The sequence below is a fragment of the Uranotaenia lowii genome, chromosome 3, assembly GCF_029784155.1.
Source record: "Uranotaenia lowii strain MFRU-FL chromosome 3, ASM2978415v1, whole genome shotgun sequence".
Taxonomy (NCBI): domain Eukaryota; kingdom Metazoa; phylum Arthropoda; class Insecta; order Diptera; family Culicidae; genus Uranotaenia; species Uranotaenia lowii.
In genome coordinates this window covers 120,559,016-120,582,729 of record NC_073693.1, presented here as the reverse complement: position 1 = coordinate 120,582,729, position 23,714 = coordinate 120,559,016, and the positions used below count along the sequence as shown (strand labels likewise).

The 23,714-nt window shown below is 32.7% G+C and overlaps 1 protein-coding gene across 1 annotated transcript in view; it reads left to right on the top strand.

The window, feature by feature from the left end:
- LOC129758691 (anion exchange protein 2) overlaps positions 1 to 23,714 on the top strand; it is a 194,886-nt gene that overhangs the window by 2,996 nt on the left and 168,176 nt on the right. Inside the window, exon 2 of the mRNA XM_055756270.1 lies at positions 9,065 to 9,334. The gene's annotated coding sequence lies outside the window, so the exon portion shown is untranslated. The remainder of the gene's footprint in view (positions 1 to 9,064; positions 9,335 to 23,714) is intronic.

The following is a 23,714-nucleotide window of genomic DNA, read 5'->3' as shown; positions in this document are numbered from 1 at the left end:
GATATTAAAGTTTTATTTTGGTAGATTTTTGAAAATTTGTAAAATCACCCCCCCCCCCCAAGAGCGAGCTCTAGGACCGCCCCTGACAAAACGGCAAATCTACTATGTATTTATACGAAAAAGTGACGTATATCCAATCATCTTTGGAAGAAATACAGAATAAGTCTCGTAACGTTTATAGTTTTTAAGCGATATTCTTAAAGTTTGAAATATATATGCTTATTTTGACATGATTATCTGTTTATAGAAAAAACTGTACCATCCCATCTCATACAAAATAAAGGTAAAATTTCAAACAATGAGCGTTTTTTTTCTATAAAATATGATACAAATGCACAGGGCCGTAGGAAGAACCGCCTCATGGGGGGGGTTTAGTGAATGGTTTTTTTTAGGTTATTTTTACTCAAAAAATGTGTGCATGAAAAAAAAAATTCGAAAAACATTCATTTTTAAGGATTTTTAACATACACACAAGTTTTTTGTATGAAATTGTTGTTTCGAAAACACCTCCCTAAATCTTGAAAATGGTAAGCAAAATTTGTAAATGAAGTCTAAAGTAACAAAAAAAGGAACTTACTTTTATCAGTGGTTAGAAGCTTGGAGTTTGCTCAAGAGTCAGGTAGTTTTAGCTTATTTGATTTGAGCAAAGAATAAGTTGTTTTTTTTAAAGTAATCATTCGAATTCTGTAAAAAAAATTCTATGCTCAAATCAAATAAGTTAAATCTACCAAACTCTTGAGCAAATTTAAAGATTTAAACCATCAACCAAATAAATCAAATTTTCAAAAGTAAAAGTAAGAGATTAAAAATTTTCGATTCGATCTTAATCTAGCGAACTCAACGAACTCAATCCTAAGTTAAGATTTTAGTTTGTAAAATGGCTCTTGAAAAATTGCAATAAACTTAATGTTGTACAATACATCAAGAATATATTGTATTTCCTGTAAAAAATTTTCCGTGAATATGAGATACATGTTGCTTTATCAACACATATATTTCGCAAAGAAATCTAAGCCCGTAATTTGTCGTTTTCTTTCTCAGAAACTACTGGACCAAATTCTACAAATTTGGTGTGTTTACAATTTTACAAATTTGGTGTTGTTTACAATTTTGTATAGAATTAAGTTTCAATATAATATGTATCACATTTGAGTTATGCTTCGCAGCAATGCGCACATGCGTCATGCGAAAAAAACAAGACATCTCGTAGTTGGTCCGCAATGTGTTAATTCCTCTACGAAATAGTAATCTGAATCTGAATTTTGAATATTAATTTTGAATAAGAATTCTGAAACTGAATTTAATACTTGTATTTTGAATCTGTTTTCGAATTTCAATACGGTTTCTGAATCTAAATTCCAGATCACAATTTAAAATATGAGCCAAGAAGTGAAATTTGATTCAGAGCCCTAAACCATAAATCAATTTAAAATCTGATGTTTTGGATTTCAATTTGATTTAATGCATTCATTCATTCATTCACTTTCATATGAATCTTAATCAGATTCATCATTTGGGAAAATAAAATTTTATGAATTTCGAATAATGAATCTCATTCTGAGTTTTCAATTCTGAATCGCCATTTGGAACCTAAATTATATATTGAAACTAGCAGACCCGGTAAACTTCGTCTTACCATGTTCAGCTTGGTGTCCATTATCCATTTTTCCTAGGTTTTTTTTACATTTCCCTCCTTTCCGTTTACTCGAATTGTCCCGCTTAATTCAATCGAAATAAAACCTTAGAATTTTAACTCAATTCTACGGGTCTTTACTTAAATGATCAAAAAATAACTTTCAATAAATATTACATGCATCTTACATGAATGCTTTTTTATTTACTTTTCTTTAATTCGGTTGCAAATTCAACTTAAAGTGTTTCCAAACAGCACTTGTTACGGCAATAAATCTGGCAATTTTATATACTGCAAATTCCTTTTTATTATTTATTCAAGCCAAAAATGCAAATTAAATTCCTCTGAACTTCAACCCAATGAATCAAAGAAACGATTGGTTTTGAAAGGAAGAAAAACATATATACAGATTTTTTTTTGTTATTCAACCGAATAACAGCATTTTTTTTTCTTTTTTTATTGTAAATCTTAATTTTCAAAAATGAATCACCGGGGCAAGCGCAAACGGATATCACCATAGTTCAACTTTCATATTCTCTGAAAAAATTAATATTTTCAAAAAAATATTAGTTATGCTGGCAAAAAGAACTATCTAGGTAAACATTCGTCCCATTTGTTGGGGCAAGTGAAAACACCTAGGTCTTTTTCAGATGCGTCAGTGAAAAAACTTTAAAATTAATTTAATACTTGTTCTTGTTTGTCTGTTATATCATCTTTCATTGATATATCTTAAGTTTTTCTCCGGAAAAAATTATTGCTTGGTACTCCAATTTCGCTGAATGCTGTTCAACCAAAAGACCTTGATTTACAAAGACCTTCCTAATAATTTTTAATATCCGCTTCACATTCAACACTCGGGATATCCTTTCTGGCAATTTTGGAGATAAAATTCTTAAATGGTTGATGTTTCATGGCTAAATGGCACGTTTTCACTTGTTCTACCGTGTAAAATGACAGGAATTAAGATTATTTTTAACACTCTCAGGTCATATTAAAAGTTCATCATAAAAATAAGCTGCCCCTGGAATATCAATCACAAAAAAACTTTTCAACAAAAAAGTGGATTAAAAGTCTCTTCTATTCAGACAAAATATGTAAAACAAAAACGCACTTTTCATGTTTAGTACGTACTCGAATTATGTGTAAACAAACAATTAACGTGTAAACAGTTTTTCGGTGAATAATTTAAAAAAAAGTTGAAATTATTTATTTAGATTGTTTGTTTGGGTACAACAATTTTTAGATGAAACAATAGTTTGTACATTTTTTGTAAAAGTTGAATGTTTGTTTTTGCTCTAGTTTACCTTCTTAGTTGAAAATTCTCCCGGAAAATGCATATCCTCACTTTTTGTTATGAAAAAGTAGATTATTTTATTGATAACTTCAACTAACACTTGCAAAAAATTCAAAAGTTCTCTGCATTCGGCCTTTAAATACTTCAATCGAATCTCATTTATTTCAAAGGACAGACTCTTGTTCAGTTAATGTGTCTGTTCATTTTCATCGTAGGCACAACTTTCCCGTTTGTTTGGATAACGTGCCGCTATCAAGCCTACCCCTTTTCTGATACATCTTCATCTAACAACATTTGCACATGTTCAAAAAAAGTTTTTGATCTATATCTGTCGAAAACATCTGATTATTTTTTTCTGTTATCAATATGAATCAAAAGTAACGTTCTAGGCGTACTGGATTATACGAAATGTAAAGCTTCCCAATTTCTTTTTTTTCAGACGTCCGCTAAGTGTCATACCATTATTTCATATACATCATTACTTAACTCAAATTTTTTGGATAACATTTCACTACTTAAAATAACACGAAATAAAAATGGTTTTATTATTTAAAACTTTTTATATGGTTTTGATTCGATCGTTAAAATACCAATCCGTGTCACATCTAGGCGTAATCTATTACCATGTACTGTGTACAAATAAGCAAGAAAGAAAAACATCTAGGTTGCATATCGCCTCCACGTGCGTAAGTAATATAGGTACTTGGTTGAGAAACAGGCACCTAATTGTTACATTTTTCCAACGATCAATGGACAGTATGCTTCGGTTACTATCCTCTTGCGACGACGTTTGCTCGCGACGCTTCGCCCATGGAGACGAAGAGCAAACCCCTCAAAAAATGAAATCTCTAAAAATGCCATGACTTTTCAATTTCAGATTTTGGCAAAAAAAAAAGAAAATATTTTATTCATTCGGCAAACTTTCAATTTTGGTCACATCGAGGCGTTATTCATTACCATGTGCTGTACAAATGAGCTAGGAATCAAGAAGAAAAAAAATCTCATCTAGGCTTCATAGTGCCACCACGTGCATTGACAGTATGCCTGGTTGAGAAAAACGCGCCCAAATGTTCCCACTAACCAGTATGCTATGCCATGGTTACTATTCTCTGGCGACGTTTGCTCGCGACGCCTCGACCATGGAGACGAAAAACAAACCGCCTGGCGCCCCAAGTAATGAAAATCTCGAAAAAATGGAAGCCATGTCTTTTATTTTATTCGAAAAACAACAAATTTAATTATTACGGACAATTGATACGACTTTGTGTTGTTTTTATTCGATATAAACCGATTCGCATGGCTACAGAATATTCTAAAAATAATTTCATTTGAATCGTTTGGGCCATTTCGGAGGAGTAGTACTACAAACACCGTTACAAGAGAATTTTATATAATAGATGTGCATAAGAATTCAGCATAAGAACTTCGAATCTGAATATGTAAATTAAGAAAAATTCAAAAAAAAAATCTTTATATTTCAAACTATATTTGATGGTTCTTTCAGGTTTTTTGATTTTTTTTAAATACTTTTACATTCGAATGAAAAAAATGCAATTTTTGAAAAGTATATGGAAAATGACCAAACACAACAATTTGAAAGCGTGTTTGCACGAAATAGGCTTTCATACATTTATACCCTTTTGGCTTCAAGGGCTAATATGATAGGTTCGAAAAGCATGAATAAAATTTTAAATGAAAGGAAAAAACGGATTGAAACCAGGATTTCTTACTGAAAATAAAGAATCACAAACTGAATACAGAATCCGAAAAATGAAATCAGAATGACAATTTGGATTTTGATAATATGGAACCAGAACCTCGAATATGAGATCAATCTCATTTATCATTAAGTATTCAGAATTGAGTTTCTATCCACAAGAGAGAAAATTTTGAAAAACTATAACAGGATACTGAACCTTGTGATTAGTTTTCAAGGATTTGGCATCAGTTCTGAGTTCAAATTGTTGCTCTTGAATAATAACATTCAATCATAAAAATTTGATTGAGTTTTTGAAATTTTAAGTGCAGAGTAAAATACCTCGCTTGCTTTTCCTGGATCGTCATGGGGGGGTTTAACCCCCAAAATCCCCCCCCCCCCCGTTCCTACGGCCATGCAAATGCAAATTCTACATGAATAAGATGGCTTATAATTAGGAAATCTTGGATAATCCTAATAAAATTAATAATTCGAATGGATGACCCTTGTTTGTGCCCTCTAACCATAATTTAATTTTGCACAAATTTATGTATCAATATGATGTGTTTTCTGGACAATGCATTTGATTTTAACTTCCGAACTAACGTTATATGTATGCGAGTTTTTTATTTAAGAATTATAATGAAAACTTTTCACTTTCACGTGATAAACTCACTTGATGAAGCAAAAAAAATGGATTTCAGACCCAATTTTTGATCTGCTGAGCAAAAATAAGTTGGTCTACTTCTTACAAACTGTGTACAGTGTTTCATTTATAATAACTGAATATTTTAATGTCGATCCGATTTTTTTTACAGTAAAATTATCGCAGAAACATTGAATAGTTCTTATAGAAACACCTTTAAGATGGCCTATGACAAAAATTTCAATAACAAGTTCAATTAACTGTTTCACGAAACCCCCATAACTAAGGTTGCCATAATTTTTTAAGCACGTATCCGGGCCGGACAAATCCGGACAATCTAATATATAAAGATGAGTTGGACTATATATGTTTGTTTGTTTGTATGCACCTTATACAAATCCACACCGCTGAACCGATCAGCCTGAAATTTGGTACAGAGATGTAGTTGGATCAGGGTAAGGTTTTAGTAATAGTTATGAGCCCCTCCCACCTGAGAAAAAGGACCCTCCCATACAACGTTTTATTTTATTTTCACGAACCAAAAGTCATGGCATGGCATTTTGTCAACCGACTTTTTTCCCCTTGGCGGGTTGTTTTCAGCATCACCATGGGCCGGGCATTAGAAACGACCGTCCTGAGTTCACGTGTACTGAACAGCAAATCAAAGCCTGCTAATGATTAAAATTTGGATAGCGAAGTTTTTGGCGGGCTTTTTTCGTCTACTGTTCGTAGCACAGGGCACAAGCACATGATTCTTTGATGATATAATAAGTCTACTTTTGGGATAAGAAAAACTTATCGCATGTTAGGAATAAATTGATTTGAACAGTGGTTTTCAAAGTAGTCCCAACTGCCGTTGGGGGCGTTGAGAGTCAACAAGAATATGCAGTAGTTGAAGTATAAATACAATGCATGATTCATCTTCATTATGAATTCGCTTCTTCAGTTGAATTACTATTTTGAATGAAAACTTATTTTCCAGCTTTTAGGAACCAACAATTTTCATATTTTTGGAATTCCTCATAGGGTAAGAAGCTATTTTAAGGGTTGTGAGTTGAAGGCTGCAATCTCAATGCTTTGATTGCCGTGTAGGAATTTATTCAAAAGGCAGGGTAGACAATCAAATCAATTTTGGAAAAAGTTGAAACCAAATCCATCGCATGAAGCTTTTTAGTAATTAAATCTGAAGTTGTTATTTCATACAATTTAATTTCTTTGGCCGAGTTTGAGTCATTTTTGGTCAACAATGTGTTCAACTCTGCCATCCAATTATGAGAAAACTAGAGCCTTTAGTAGTGCAAATTCAAACAAATGATTTTAAGGATTTTAACATTGACCACTCTTCATGATAATCAATGGAATAGTTGTGTCAAAAAATAGAAAAATTGAAATGTAGCTCAAATAAATTTTTCATAATATTATAAAATGGGTGATTTCGGTTCAAAGGTGATGTGTTTTTTGATAACTTTAAAAGCTATTAATGAAACTTTTAACATCTAAAACAAATTATCATTCTCATCATAAGTACAAATTAAATTGAATATACTACTCTACGATAGATCATTCATTTTGATAAGTGAGATAATCTTCAAAAGAGGTCGTGTACACATGTTTACAAGCCTATGATATTGGATTTTCATTAGATAACACATGGACAAGATGAAACATACATTGTTATCATTTGAAGATTATATAAAAAGACTAGATTTATTCAAGCTTCCCAAAAAAATAAAAGGTTGATGAGGTTGCCAGAAGTTTTCCGGACGTCCGGACCGAAAAAATCTGGGCAATTTTCTGACACAATCCGCGTAGTTGATTTCAATATGTTTAACACAAAATCCGGGCAATATCCGAGCAAATTTGATACAAACCACGGAATTATTCAGTAGAAATCAAGAAGAGAACACTTTGAATATTTTTTCATCAAATCTCATCAGCGGATGTATTTTAGACTTTAAAAACAAGTCAGGATAAAACTTGCCATAAAAAAAATTCCTTTTTGAACGTTAAAATGGAAAATTGTATGTAAATAAAATGAATTAATCCGGGTAAAATCCGGACTTTTTCTAACGAAATCCGGTCAGCCGAGCCGGACCGGATTTCCCTCAAATTTTGTGTCAAATATTCGGACAAATCCGGATAAATCTGAGCAATATGGAAACCTTAGTTTAAAATTTTGTTCTTGATTCGATGAATAGGCATTCAAGGGACATCATTTTAGCAAACCAAACAAGTTTTTCAATAATGTTAAAACGATAAACTTTGTTAAAAATCCAATTAAAACTTCTAAAAGGCTAACAAAACTTACAAAGCTTACATGGCAAAACATGGTCAAATTTGTTAAAATGATGAATAAAAAGCTTTCAAAATTTCGAAACTCAAATCGATTTTTATTCATCTTTTATGTGAGCCCGAGCAAGGCCGGGTAAATCAGCTAGTTTTATATAAATACCTGGCAAAATCCGGGCATTTGATTTCAAAGCTGACGACCTAAAATCCGGGTAATCCGATGCATAATAAACAAAAACGCAAAATTATTAATCGATTATTTTGCTAGAACAGAACCTATTTGCTTTGTTGATAAAATTTTTTAAAACGTAACATTATGAAACTAAATATGGACAAATTCAATTCGTCGGATAATACTTAACAGAAAATCAACATTCATACGTCGAAGTAACTAATGTGTATTTGAAGCAATTGTACAAAAATAACGAGTTGTAATGCAAAAGGTTAAAAATTTTAAACATTTTTATACAGATTGTACAGATCATATTTCATAAAAAGACTCAGTGTAATGAATAAAGGAGAAAAAAAAAATAAAAACGCTCTTATTTGCGAAAACGAAAAATGGATGTACGTCACTTCGGCATATCACAGCAGTACAAATTTCAGTAATTAATCTGGACATTCAATCAGCTTATTTTCCTATTGCTTAAAAAAACCAATAATATACAGTGAGTAAAAAAATTTTGAACTCAAAATTCCAAAATATTCGAGGCTGCAGGTTGGAGGACCCGAAATACTAACTATCTCACTTATGTGAAATTTTCTTAGGAGTTAATTCATTTAAAACATCTACCTTCCATAAAAAGGTAAATCAAGAACCTTTCGGATTGAACCTAGAGAACATTTTTGATTCCCTGATGGAAAATAAGCTAATAATCAGACAAATTTATCTAAGTTCTATCTGATGTACGACCTCAGGAAGCTATAGCGGTCATCCGTTCAGTTAAATAGCATAACTTCACATCTATTTGTGGAATATTCTGGAAAATCAAACTCGAAACTTCGGAACAATGTTTTTTTTTTCGATCAAAATGAAAGTTTTCTCTGAGTTTGGATACAAAATTCAAGTAAATCATAAACTTACTTATCATCCAGCGACCATCAAGACAATAATATAAATAACAATGTAGATTCTCCATGATAAAAAAGATTTTTGGATTGTTTAAAATACCATTGGACTCTATTCATATTCTATAAGTCGGCACTGTGGATGATTTTTTTTTGCAATCTACTGATCCGTGTTATGTTTATATTACGTTCTCCTATTTTAAACAACTTCAAATTTTCTAAAATAAAATGTCTGGTTATATCAATATTTAGCTTAAAAAATTACTAACTTGATGTTTATTTCCAACATGTACCATTTTGAAGAAGCACACCCGTCTTAAGGCGCTCGCGATAGAAGCAAAAAACAAAACAAACCTTGCGCAAAATCAACCTCTGCAAATTTCGCTTCCCCGTGTAGGTATTGGTGCATCATCAGTATTTTTTTTATGCTCTCATCAGGTCCTACCGTAGCACGTGAAAGTGTTCAAGTGGAAAGAAGTTATGATAAATAATAAATAAGAGAAGGTAGATAAAAAAAGGGTACTGAGCCCGAATAAAAAAACCTAGCGGATTCCGCCGAAGAGCGCAACATAACAGAGAGAAGAAAAGCAAAGCAGAAAAATAAACAGCCACACGTGAGAACGACAACGAAAAGCCACATCAAGACGAAACGAAACTAAACGAGGATCCGGTGAAATAGGCGAGCCCCTCGGGGAAATGTAGCAAAAGGTAAGTGGAAATAGCCGCAGATTGGTGCAATAAATTATTATAACCTGCCTTTTTGGGGAACTGGTTTGAGTTATCGTTGTTTTGTGTAGATAAAAATTTTGGATACCAAGAAAACATTCGTGAAACAAATCTACTGTTTGCTGAAGATTTTGATGAGAACTTAATTTTTTTGTTTTGGAAATGACACAAGATGTGCGATGATATAGACCTTTCAAATAAGATGCCAAACTTATTATAGAATGCTATTAACCCTCATCCGCATTAGGGTGTCATTTTGACACCATTGCAAGTTTGAAGGCTTGTAACTTTTTTCAGAAGCTTCAAAAAACAAAAATTTCTTCGGGGACCCTAAATGAATTCAAAAGTTCTTCAATATTACATCTTTACTTTTTTTATGGACGAACCCTGGAATCCTGGACAAAAAAACTCCCTTTTCCGACTTTGGGTGTCATTTTGACACCACAAAAGTAAAATCTATTTAAGTCGTTTGAATTATTATGAACTTCATATAAAACTTATATCAATAGAAACCTTGTAATGTCAGTAAAATATGTTTAGAACATTATATACAGCTAAAGTTACAAGATCTCTCGTTATTCAGCATGAAAGAAAAAAAATCCGAAAAAACATGCCTCACGAAAACTGCTGTAGTTCATATGTTACACGTCAAAAAAATATTTGCCTTATGCATATGAAAGCTGAAGTTAATGCCTAAATCATGAAGACAAGAAATATTTTTTTAAATTTTTTTTAATGAAATGGTCACAAAAAGTTCAAAAAAGTGGTCAAAAAAACCTACTTTTCATTCGATTGCTAGTAAATACTGTTTGAGCGATGGTAGAGTTTTAGAAAAAATATGACAACAAACTTTATTAAAATTCTAACATTTTGCTGTCTTTAGATTTTCGATGCAACAAAAATTACTGGAATTTTTCAAAGTTGGCTACTTTGCGCGATTTTTTCACTAATTGAAATTTCATCTGTTTTTGTGGTCCTCCGTCAGGTTGTACCCGGATTTTCAGTGCTTTTACTTTGTTACGTACGTTTCTTGGTTGGAAATTTTCTATTGATAGTAGTTCACGTTTGCTTGTCACGACACGCATCATTATTTCGTCTGTCGGCTTCGCTCTCTGTCCGAATCACCACCCATCGTACCTACTACTAAAGCAAACAAACACGTTTTGCTGGACGCGCTGCTCGTAGTTCTAGAAATTTAGGAATGAATTTACGTTTATAATTTTCATATTTTTGTGAAATCTCACATCGTGATTTTTTGCACCTCACTAGAATGAAGATTAAATTTGCTTTCCAATGAATATACTTTTGATTGGTCCAAACAAAGTGAAAGCACTGAAAATCCGGGTACAACCTGACGGAGGACCACAAAAACAGATGAAATTTCAATTGGTAAAAAAATTGCGCAAAGTAGTGAACTTTGAAAAATTCCAGTAAATTCAATTATTGTTACATCAAAAATCTAAAGACAGCAGAATGTTAGAATTTTAATAAAGTTTGTTGTCATATTTTTTTCTAAAACTCTACCATCGCTCAAACAGTATTTACAAGCAATCGAATGAAAAGTAGGTTTTTAAGACCACTTTTTTGAACTTTTTGTGACCATTTCATTAAAAAAAATTTAAAAAAATATTTCTTGTGTTCACGATGTAGGCATTAACTTCAGCTTCCATATGCATAAGACAAATATTTTTTTGGACGTGTAATATATGAACTACAGCAGTTTTCGTGAGGCATGTTTTTTCGATTTTTTTTTCTTTCATGCTGAATAACGAGAAAACTTGTAACTTTAGCTGTATATAATGTTCAAAACATATTTTACTGACATTACAAGGTTTCTTTTGGTGTAAGTTTTGTTTAAATCGGTTTAACACGCCAAAAGTTATAACGATTTGAGCTTGTGGTGTCAAATTGACACTCCTAGTGCTGATTAGGGTAATGAAATCTAATGCGGATTAGGGTTAAGAAATAAAATAATATAATAGCTCCAGCAATAAATTTTACATCGGAAGTCCGGACTTCCGACTTCCGAAAGACTTCCCGAATAGCAAAGACCATGGTATTAATATGACAAAACAATGATTTTCAATTTTACAATTAACTTCACTGTGATATCTAAATATTTATCAACCGATTTTAATCTTGAAAGTACCATAATTCTGAGAGTCACCGTGAAGTATATCGTTAATTCAAAATATTTCATAGTTGATATTTCTAGCAGAAGTATGGTTGCACAGTACTTTTCTTGTGATTTTTATTGTAACAATGTACATCAATGTAAAATGAAAATCCAAACCATACGAATATTAGTAAATTATTGCTTTTTTTTGCACATTTACAATTTTCCGTGTAGAGATTTTTTTTCGCGCTCAAACCCTTTTTTGTTTTGTGATTTTCGCGGCCGGAATGAGCGAATCCCGGCAAGATCCGAAATGAAGCGGGATTTGGAAAGGCCTTCAACTCCGGTGATGATGGTGAGTACTTTTATTACCTTTTTTATTTTTTCATTGATTATTTATCAAACTGATAAAAATTTCTTTCATTCCAGAAGCTGACGAAGGTGGTAAAGGCCCGAAGGTTGACGTCGGACAGACGTCCCACGCAAGATTTAAAAAGTGATTAGTTTTTTTAAACAATACTAAAATCTTGAATAAATAATAAAGAAAATAAACAGAATAGTTTTTTTACATTTATTTTAAAAAGAAAAACAAATTTAAATGAAAAAAAAAAACAACTGAAAACAAACATTAAAACCACGAAATTTCACGGTCCCTATACTATGATAAGTTATGAATTAACCTTGATATTCATGATCGTTGAACGATTGAAATTCAAGGGAAAACAATGAATTTTACAGTTCCGTTGATAAAAGTGGAAGCTGTAGAAACCATTGACTTTATCGTTTTGTGTTTCAAAATGTATGGAAAAAAGTTGATTTTTTCATTGTTAAGTTGCTTAACAACCCCCTTTTTTCATGGTTAATTTTGCCAACACCATAAATTTCACTGTCGAAAAATATGAATTTGACAATGTATTCATGGTTTCATGTACCATGATTCGCATAGTGTAAACCATAAATTTCATGGTTGCGTGAAAATGAAAATCATGGTATTTTCACAATGTTTTTCTATTCGGGTATCGACTAAGAAAAGTGAAGTACTAGATTGTCGGAAGTCTGTGTTTTGTTGTAAATTAACCAGCGACGTTTCTAAAAATTTTATTTAACTTCACAATAAGTTTCAGCGAATTGATTTCAAAATCCGGAACACAATCTTGGAACATGTTAAGCTTAACATATCGATATAAATACGCTTTTATTTGTTAATGCTGTGCTTATATCACTCCTTTCGTTTTTTTATTCCTCATTCATGATATAATCTGGTAGTTCCTGAAAGTTTTGTTGAATTCGGGGGCTATTTGGACAAATTACACTATGGAACGTAATTTTTGATGCCTATGTTCAAATAATTGTTTTTGGAAGATTTTGGCATCCTGAATTTAAATCATATGTCAGATTTTACCTATATCAGCTGTTGTTTTGATGATATATCGTGTGGAGACACTTTTGACAGGTGTTACGGTGAACCACAAAAAATATTTTGTCAACTCCTACTAGGACCTATTCAAAGCTTTCAGTTAATAAAGGGGCATGAGTTTGTTAAGTGTAATGTTGAAAACAAAAACTAACTACTACCACCAAGTTTCTATTTTTCATGAACATTCCAAGTATCTTTCCCCAAAATAAATTTGTGAAAAATAAACCTGTGGTATAACCTTAATATCCAGCGACATATCGAGTTGACGAATTACCTTTTTTTATTTGTTTATATTTCTACATTTAAAATCTAGTGTCAATTGCAACAAATTTGGCGATGATGAATGAACATAGACAATAAATCAAAAAACATAGCTCTGAATTTATAGTAAATTTACTTTAAATAGAATTTATAGTAAATGTTGTTGTCATTAGGTGACATATTTTAAAATCCAAATTATTAATTCTATTTTTAATACATCGAATCAGGGCCCTAGGAAGAACCATCCCATGGGGGGGTTTAGTAACGGATTTTTTATATAATACTTTGGCTTAAACGATGCATGAATAATACAAAGTTTTAACTGTTTGAGTATCCATTCTTCAGTTTTTTGACATTAATAGTTTTTCGTACATAAAAGTTGCTTTAAAAAGTGTGTTCTAAAATCAATTAAATGCTTAGCCAATTTTTTATCAAGCTTTTAGTAACGAAATAAGGTACCTACTTTTACCGATGGTAAAACTTATTGAATGTGCTTCAGAGTCTAGTAGATTCAGAAACAGAATCTTAAAACTCTTGAGCAAATAGAAACATTTTAATCATCGATATTTATAAATCAAAGTATCGAAAGTTAAGGGAGAAGATTAAAAATTAGTGGTTCAAATCGGATTACTGCAAGCTTGATCCAAAATTAGGATTTTAGTTGAAAAATTGACTCTTTTAAAAACTGCAATATTAATAATCTTATACAATAGACTAAGAAAACATAGAATTCCTTGTAGATTTTTAAAAGGGAAGGTTGCATGTTTGTATCACAAAATATTTTCCTCAATAATGAATTTTATAATTAAAATCTTTTGGATGTTTGGAGGTTTTTGTATTTAACATAATTTGCAGGATAAACGTCGACCAAAAAACCTTCGCCCGAATGGCGATGATGATTCTAAACTTCTGGTTACCCTAATATTTTTTGTGCAAATGATAGAGAATCTAGTGCAGATCATAACTTGTAGAAATAATATTTCAGAAAATTGGACGGTAAATCTGACAGTATTGCTAGTTTCTTTTCATGAAAAAAAAAAAAATACCATTTTTCTCGCTACTTCTACCGCTTTACCGTCTTCGGCAAAATAATAACCAGAGAATTTTCGAGTTTTGCATTGCGTGAGAACATTGTTTGTTTTTTTTCAGGGATTTTAATATCCTCGTGTTATTCATTCCCTATCCTCCGTGTCAAGTGATTGTGTGAGAACAAAATATTCAGGAAAAAACCAAAAAAAAAAAAAAACATTCTCCTAACTAACTTTATCGTTTTTTTTTCATACAAAATTTCAAGGTAAAACCCGGGTGTCTAAATCTTATTTTAAAAATCTGCAAATGTTTTGTGTTTCATGAAATTATTTTATCGGCAATATCGGTGAAATTTTATATTCTTTAAGAAAGAATATTTAAGAATTGAAAGATTATAGACGGATAGAAGATTAGAATATGGTGAAAGATGTTGAAAATGAGCGGAAAGGTAATTTTAATTTGAAAATGGTTTTGTGTTTCATTTTGACCAAAAACAAACTTTTTAGACTACAGTGTTTTTGGAGTTCGAAAACAGTTGCAAAACGATACACCCTAATATAAACTTCATTTAAGAGAGTTGTCGATAAAACTCACAAATTTTCTGAATATTCGGACTTGAGTCACTGTGACTCGATCCAGGTTGAAAACTCGGTTAGACTAGGCTTGCCAGATACTTTCAGAAAAAATAGGACTCCGAAAAAAGGAGCCGAAAAAAGAGGGACATTTAAGAAAAAGCTAAATTGTATAGCACTAGAAAGACCGCACCTGTCAAAATGACTGGTTTGACACTTTGTTTATTGAATATCTTTTAAATACTTCGCTTTAAAAATTCGTAAAAACTACGATTTTTCACGAATTATAAATCTCTACAAATCTGTGTATTTTTTTTCTCTAGCTCTTCTAATAGGCGAAATAAATTTCGCCATGGACATTTGGACCGTGACCAGTCAAAATGACTGGTAGAATACACAACCCTATAACTAAACAAGGTACAATTTTTTCACTTTTTTTTTTTTTTAATTTTATTCGCAATCTTCATTCAAAACAATGATCCCTAGTTGATTTATGGTGGACAAAAGTGTGTCATTCGTTATAAAAGTCATGAAGATTTGTGGAAAAAGTTTTCGGATCGACCACTGTGTGGCGCTTCAAGTACTTGCCTCCCAATTTCATTGGTCTGTCTTGTTGGCACAACTATAATCAAACTTTCTGTCAAAATTTTAAGAAATTTCTTCGAATTTTGTTCAAGTTATGTTAGATTTGATACACGCCCTTCAAATAATTTGAGTAATTTTGGGTTATAAATATCTTTTATACTTAACTAGTATGTGAAAATTAGTTATGAATTTGGTTTTCATTTATTCATATTTGAAGACATTAATAATGAAACTGAATAATTTAAATGATATTTCAACATGGGTGCACGGAATGGCTGCAAATTCGCCGTAGTAAATTTTATAGAGTGAAATAGTTCTCAACTTGCTTTAGAATACAAAATATATTTGAGTGACATGTTGGGAAACGAGAATATTGAAATCAGTTTAAATGTCACTTGATATACCCGGAAATAAACAGTCCAAAAAAAAAATTCTGAAGGAGAGCTTTGTTTGTATACTTTGTGGTGAATGATTGTGACTAGGGGTTCTCGTTCCCTAAATCTGATTTGCTTACAAATCAGATGATAGGTATTTGAAATGCAATATTAAGGGGGGGGGGGAGGGGGGTAGGGTCTAACGGGTAAAAAAACACCATTTTCACGATTATTTTAGAGCTATCGTTCAAACAAATGTATTCAAATTATTGCATTATACAAAGCATTGTTAAAAGAACATTTAGTAATTTTTTCGTAGAAAAATATTGAAAAATGAGCCGGTGACAGAGCACTTTTGAGGATGCCTTTTAGAAAACAGGATTTGCGGTGGACACTGTATCTCAGCACAGAATCATCTGAAGTCAAAAAATCAGAGCAAAATATTTTTAATAGATGTTTTCCTGGACCCCATCGTTTTGATTTAACTTAAAAAATAATTTATGAAATTTTGTGGCTGTTTGAATTAAAAATTACGATTTTTCACGAAAAAATCCGCCATTTTTTTCTGTAAAATCTCCCCAAAGTAAAAAAAAAAGAAAAACGTTGGGGTCTGGTATTTTATATGTAGAAAATATGTTCCAAATTTGAAAAGAATCGGTGAAGTAGTTTCCAAATGGCGATGTCCACGGACTTTAAAAATGTGCTCTCGAGAAAAACGCGTTTGAAGTTTCTGCTCTTGCTTCTTGCAGTATTAGATAGGAGGAGATAAAGGCCTATAATTTCTACAGTTTTGCTTCAATTGACTTGAAAATTTGACACAACATTCTTGAAATGTTTTACAAAAATCGATTTTTTGAAAGTGTTAGACCCTACCCCCCTCCCCCCTTAACCAATTGAAAAACTTTTTAGGAAAAACAAATCACCTTATGAATTTAGCAATGTTGATTCATTATTTTTGTTTTCACAGTTTTCCGTCAAACGACTTAACTTGATGCACATAATTGCTAAAATTCGGTCAATGGCAACCGTTCTCTTTCTTTGATGTTAATTTAATTAACATCTTATCAGATAAATCTACGATTGGAAATACCTGTTTATAATAATAATGCAAATAAGTAAATATATAATTTCAAGATACGATTGAAACTTTTTTCAAGAAATGAATAAAACGGTATTATCAATTAAAATTGTTGATTTAAAATACATGTTGAGACATGGTTTAGAGTTTGGTATAGTTTATATTTTATTTTCATAGTAATCCGTCTCACGATATAACTTGACGAACATAATTTCTAAAACTCAACCGTTCTCCAATGTCTCTTCTTTTTTCTATAAGTAGAGTAATTTACCATGGGTGGACGGTTTCACTGCCATTAATCCAAAATCAACTTTTTTGCATGCTGAAGGTAAAGAATAAAGGCATTTCGAAAGAAAACTTGGGTTATAAACATGGTTTTTCACTATGGGTGCGCGGATGCACCGCATTTCCAGTTTGGTATTGTTAAGATTTGTCTAAATACTTTTTCAAATAATTGAAATATTTGATGAAAATGCGGTGAATTCGTGCACCCATAGAGAAAAACCATGTATATAACACAATTTATTTTTCGAATCTATAAATGCTGTTATTCTATTCCTTTGGCATACAAAAAGTTGATTTTGGATAATTGCAGTGAATCCTTGCACCCATGGTTAAATTCTCTACTTATAGAAAAAATATGCTTTGAAACCTACAATATCAGGTGTGATTTATAAGCATCACGTTGAAAAACTTCAGAGCGGTGGGTGCTAGAAAATATTTACTTCGACAAAATTGAAGTTTAACCGTGCATCCATGGTCAAAACCTATAACCATTTAACATAACTTTCTAATAAGATTGGTAATGTTTTTTAATATTTAAATATTTGTTTGAAATATTCAATTTATTACATACACGTTATCGTGAAATATGCCAAAATGAGGTGATTCCGTGCACACATGGTGAAAAAATTTTCCCATTTTAAAAGAAAAATATTATCGAATAATTAACTAAATAATATCAAATGACATTTTGACTGGTCCCGGTCTAAATAGGTATATTTAATTTGCCGGTCTTTCAAGTAACAGCCAAACGTATACGTTTACCATCAGCCAAAGTTGTTCATAAAAAGTACACTAAGGTTGTTGATTCTCAAAACGGTTGGTCACCTTAAATCTAACGTCACATCTTTTCAACCGGTTCTATTTTAAAGTGCTATTCATGTCGCCAGTCTACTAAGTTTTGAGGCGTTGATATGTTTAGGAGGGAAAAGGTGTAATGGTAGATGACCCCATAATGTTCTGCCCTTATTCTCCTAACTTTCAATAAGTGTAGATGTTTTACCAAATAAAATGTTAACATTAATTTTATTATGTTGTCGATAATGTGTTCATTTGTGAAAGCCGAAGGAAAATCCGTTTCGCCGACATAGCTCGGGAAATAAACCCTGGAATAAACATTTTGGTGCCGTGACCAGGATGTGGAAGCTTTCGCCAGGAGTTCATGACTCCTGCTATCGCGTAAAGCCATTCCCCGTCCAGGAATTGAAACACAACAACCCTGGAATCATAGACCCGATCACGTTTGATGCATATGCCGTTACGACCCAGTCTACTTCAGCAACGAGTCCTGTTTCGAAGATGTCTATAGCCAACACCCGATCAGTAAAGCGATTCCGGATGGATGGTACTGGTATTTATGGTCGAATATCAGCCATCCGGAAACCTGCCGTACTGGCTGCCAGCCAACCAGTACTCGCTTTGGCAATACTGTAAGTGAGCCGTTTACTAATCACTTTGTACAAGATTTCCTGTCCAAAACATACCCGATTGAGATCCGTGTTCCAAGAAAATCGATTCAAACTTCCCCAGTTCCAAGGAGCCGTTTGTAAGCATTCTCCTAACTACCGACTGATCCTGTTATAAGTTCCTGTACAGTGAAACGACCCGAATGGGTTGCACTGATATCCTCAACATCAGCCATTCGGGGACCTGCCGTGCTGACTGCCAGTCAGCACTCCCTTCGTACAAACAATCGAAGGCAGTGTGCCGTTTTCTGTCCAAGATGTTCGCCAAGTCCAGAATTCCAAACATGTCCCAGAAGTTCCGATGGTCCAATCTTCCCATGTCCCGCTACTACCAGTTGTCCGAGGTACCTACCAGTTCCGATGTTAACAGGATCCGCCAGCAACATACGAACCCGAAATTGTGCCCGCTCCAAAGGCAGAAGAAAATGTTGTGTTGTGAAATTGCTCGCAAAAATCAACACCAAAACAATGCTAGGGCTACCAATTTAAAAACATTTGGTTTGCTGGCCGGTATGTTGATTCTCAACACGGTTGGTCACCTTAAATCTAACGTCACATCTTTTCAACCGGTTCTATTTTAAAGTGCTATTCATGTCGCCAGTCTACTAAGTTTTGAGGCGTTGATATGTTTAGGAGGGAAAAGGTGTAATGGTAGATGACCCCATAATGTTCTGCCCTTATTCTCCTAATTTTCAATAAGTGTAGATGTTTTACCAAATAAAATGTTAACATTAATTTTATTATGTTGTCGATAATGTGTTCATTTGTGAAAGCCGAAGGAAAATCCGTTTCGCCGACATAGCTCGGGAAATAAACCCTGGAATAAACAAAGGTTTTTTTTTCAACGCGGATTGATTTCGATCAGTTCTTTTTACATGACTTCCATTTACACATATTATTTCATACAATATTGGTTTCACGTGCTCCAAGAACGCATTACTGAATCAAAATCTTACTGTAATGCTAAGTTCTTTAGAGTTATTCAGAATTGTCTTGTATGAACTTTGAGAAATGCTGCTTATTTTGGGGAAAAGACGTATTTGAAAGATTTTTTGTGTTGAACCAACGATTTCAAATTGAGACTAAAGTTAGTTAAAGGATTTTTTTTCAGTGTAAGTCAGTGAATTTTGTAAAAGTTTTCAAAAAAAAACGGGACATTTTTAGGAATAAGCGGGACAGTGGGACATTCTACAAAATGTGGTACATGTTCCGCTCTTGAGGGACGGATGGCAACCCTCAGACATATAAACAAAATTGGGTTCTGTATTTTTATCGGAAATTATATTTCCTCTAATCCCACAAAGCAGCGGTGAGGCATTTAGATAAAGAGATCTAGATTTTTTGATTGTTTGTTTCGAATAAATAACTTGTACATAACATAAGGAAACAAAATTAACATTTTTCCGAGATGCAGGACGTGGCCGGCGCCGTTAGTGACGTTTAAAGAGAGAGCATCAGTTTTGTGCAGTGTGAATGAGCTGCTAATCCCAAGCACCATTCATTTGACCTCAGATCAAATTTGATGGCCTCGGTCAATCACGAAGTATTTAGCAACCATTGGGGATGTGGAAATTGTTCTATTGAACCAAACTAGTGAACTTGCATGTAAGAGAAGCGACATCTGATTCCTCTCAAAATTAAATATCTGGCCAAATCATCGAAATCTTGGACAAAGAATCCTCTGCACGCTCAATGTTCAAGCTCTAAAGTGAACGCTCAGTAATGAATTTCTTTTACATTTTTTTTCTATTTCTGCATTTCGGGTTTTACGGTTCAGGGCGAATGTAAGTAGTTAATCAAGCAAAACTAAGCTAAGCTAAGCTTAGGCCACTAGACCGAATGTGTCACGCGGCTGAAGGTTATTTAGCTGAAGACTGTGTGGAGTCCCGAGGGGCCCGTTTTCAGGGTTCTCTCGAGATTGGTGCACAACTGACATCATTGAAACCTAGTTACTTAAGGGGTCTCTGGTACAGAGATTGCTATCGCCGATGATGAGAAGGCTATCTCTTCCTACCATTCTCGCTGTGAGAGCCAGAGGCAAATCTAGAATGCCTGTTCAGTCAAAAGGACGCATGGCTGAAAGGACTTTAGGCCGAATGGTCGTATGGGAAAACGTCTTACGAATTTCGGCATAATATCCATTCGGCCAAATAATCTTCGATCTAATTAATAACTTTAGGCATTACGTCCCATTCGGTTAATTGTTCTATTCGGCCTGATAATCCATCTAGCGCAGGGGTGAGCAACACGCGGCCCTCGAGACATGTTTGTGCGGCCCGCGAAGCTTTATCTCAAATTAAATTTACTTCACGATTTTTTTTAGGATAGATTGTTAATTATCATAAAATAGCAGTCCCTACTAAATTTTTTTTTGTCAATAACTTGATATACACGTCACTTGTTTGCAGTTGATTTTTTCCCATAATCATCCAGTCTGTTGACTTTTTTGTGGGGCTTAAGCTTTTTATTGAGTTCTTTTAATTTATCGGAAAAACGTAGATAATATGAGTTAGTTAAGTTTTTCGTTTCAAACAATGTTTAAATTGTATGATGAAGTGAAATATTTTTGTTACTCAATAATGACAGAAATAAGGAAAGTTTTATGATAAAAACTGGTCTAATGATTATAGATTTCTTATCGATAGAACTCAGCAAAATTCTGATATCTCGACAAAATCAATATCTGTAATTTTTTTATTTAAACCAAAAGGTTTGTTACGATTACACAGCGAAACCGCATTTTTGGTGCCCATGTTTCAACCGATTTTGTTAGTACTTGGCGTCCTCAATTCAAAACATTTCACAGATTTCGGCTATCGCTTCTAGTTTCGGTAAGATGGCGTGTGGAAATTTTCAAATTGATCAATTTTGGGTAAAATCGATCTTTCAAAACTGATAAACCAATAAACCTACAAAACAATGAAAAGCTGATTTTCAATCAATTTACTACCTTTTTTTCAATCAAGGACTCTGATATTGTAAAGATATTTTTGTTTTACATATACAACGCTTTAAAAAATTGATTTCTACAATTTATAGAAATTCATAAATAATAAGATTACAACTTCTTAGAACCTCATTAAAGAATGTTATTGAATATCGATGATTTTAATTTTTTCAGCAAGTTTGTTGAAGGCTGCGAAATGATTCGACTCACGGTTTAAAAATATCAAGGATTCAATTTAGTTTTATTTTTCTTTGTAATTTTGTTTAAATTCCCGGTTTTTGCAGATTTGGATAACAAAAAGAAAACTTCCATTTCTTTTTTTCTATGAATTCAAAATTACTCGTGGTTTGGTTTTTGAAAGTTGATCATTGAGTCAAAAAGTATTTGCATTTAACAGTTTTGTCAAAAAAAAAAAATAAATAAAAAAAATAACAACATAAATTGAATAACTAATTTTTTATCTATTTTTTTTAAGTTATCTCGAAAACTGAAGCTGACAAAAAACTTAATTGTTTACATACTTAGATTCAGCGCCCCTGAATATGCTAAAATTAGTTCTAAGATTCCTTGCACCTTGGAAAAATTTGAATTTTGTGAACTTGTGTTATGTGTGATGCTATTTTCAGAAATTATATAGGCAAATCATTCAAACATAGATTAAAAGGAGTCATCTGACTTAAAAGTAAGATATCCACATTACCAATGCCATAATATTTTCATGATTCAGCCTTAGAAAGCCTATCCCAGAATTATCTAAATTAAATTTAAATTTATGAAATCTGTAAATATTTTCTAGAATAAAAAATGTAACATTGACAAACCTGGTTAAAATTTTTTTTTCAATTATTTGAAACCTTGCCATCATCTCAATGTCATTATTTCATACGAAACTTTAAATTAAAAAATCAAAGTTTAAAGAAAAAAATAAAGGCAAATTTAAATGAGTTTTGATAAAAACTTTTTAAAAACGGGCACAGAAAAAAAATCATAATGGTTATGCTCCATGAAAACTTTAAAATGAATCACGATCAAACGATGTATGATCACGAAGAAACCCATCGCATCGGTTCGAACAAAAAAGAATTTTTCTCAAAAAACGGTTCAAATTTTTTAAGGAAGCATAGAAAGCTTTACAAAATTTTCGATTTTAATAAATAAAAAGGAAACAAATGATGTTTCCTCGTGGTAAAAAGAATAGGCGCTATACATTTTAAATCACACAAAACATTCAAATTACTAGAAAATTATCAAGATTTATTGATGAAACTATTCAATTTCGGCTGGTTTAATCACCTTTAATTGAAAAAAAATATTTATGCAAATACATGAATACGTCTTTTATCCTCTTTAATTTTTTTTGTCAAAAATTTGTCGTTTTAAAGAATAACGTAAAGGTCTGCAAACTATTATTACTAAAATTTTATTTTGATGCGGCCTGCCCAAAAAATTTCAAATTAAAAGTGGCCCGTTGCTTCAAAAGGTTGTTCACCCCTGATCTAGCGCCTTCCGGCGTGATGGCTTTCGACCCTATGACAAGAAATATGGTAATAAAAAAGGTTTCGGACACTCACGGCGTCTTATTTTACCATTAAAAAGATTCTGGCTCATAATAGAGGAGACTCTCCCCTATTCAACGCACTTTTCATGAAAAAATTGCATTGCCAATTTGTTGGCAAAAAATTTGAAAATTTTACTCGTGTGTTTCGATTGCAAATCTTCATAAAAAAGTTGTTCGATCGATCGAATCGATCGATCGATTTTACCATAAATAGTGCATTGGATAGAGAAGGGTCTCCTCTATTTTTCTTCTGAATTTATTCTAAAAAAGACACCGTGATTTTACTTTAAACATGAGCCGCACCTATCATTTAGTGTATTCGCAATGTATAAAAATCTATATTGAACCATTCGATGTTGATAATGTCGAAATGTCGATAAGTTTCGCGTAGATTAAGAAAGAGTTTCAGGTGGATGTTCCATTTCACACCAAGTTCCCCACCGATCAAGAACACGACAAATAAACTCATAGTAAAGGAACCGATACCTGTTTGGCCAGTTTTGGGCTTTCTGCTTTCGATCTGCGTATTCTGGGGGATGCAGCGTGCTGATACGAACCACGGAAAAGGATGACACTTTTCGCTTGTGACAGCAGCTCCAGGAGAGCTAAATTATTACCCGTTTAGTAGGAAGGTATGTTCTGCATCTTATCTTGAATTGGCAGAATCGCAGCACGAA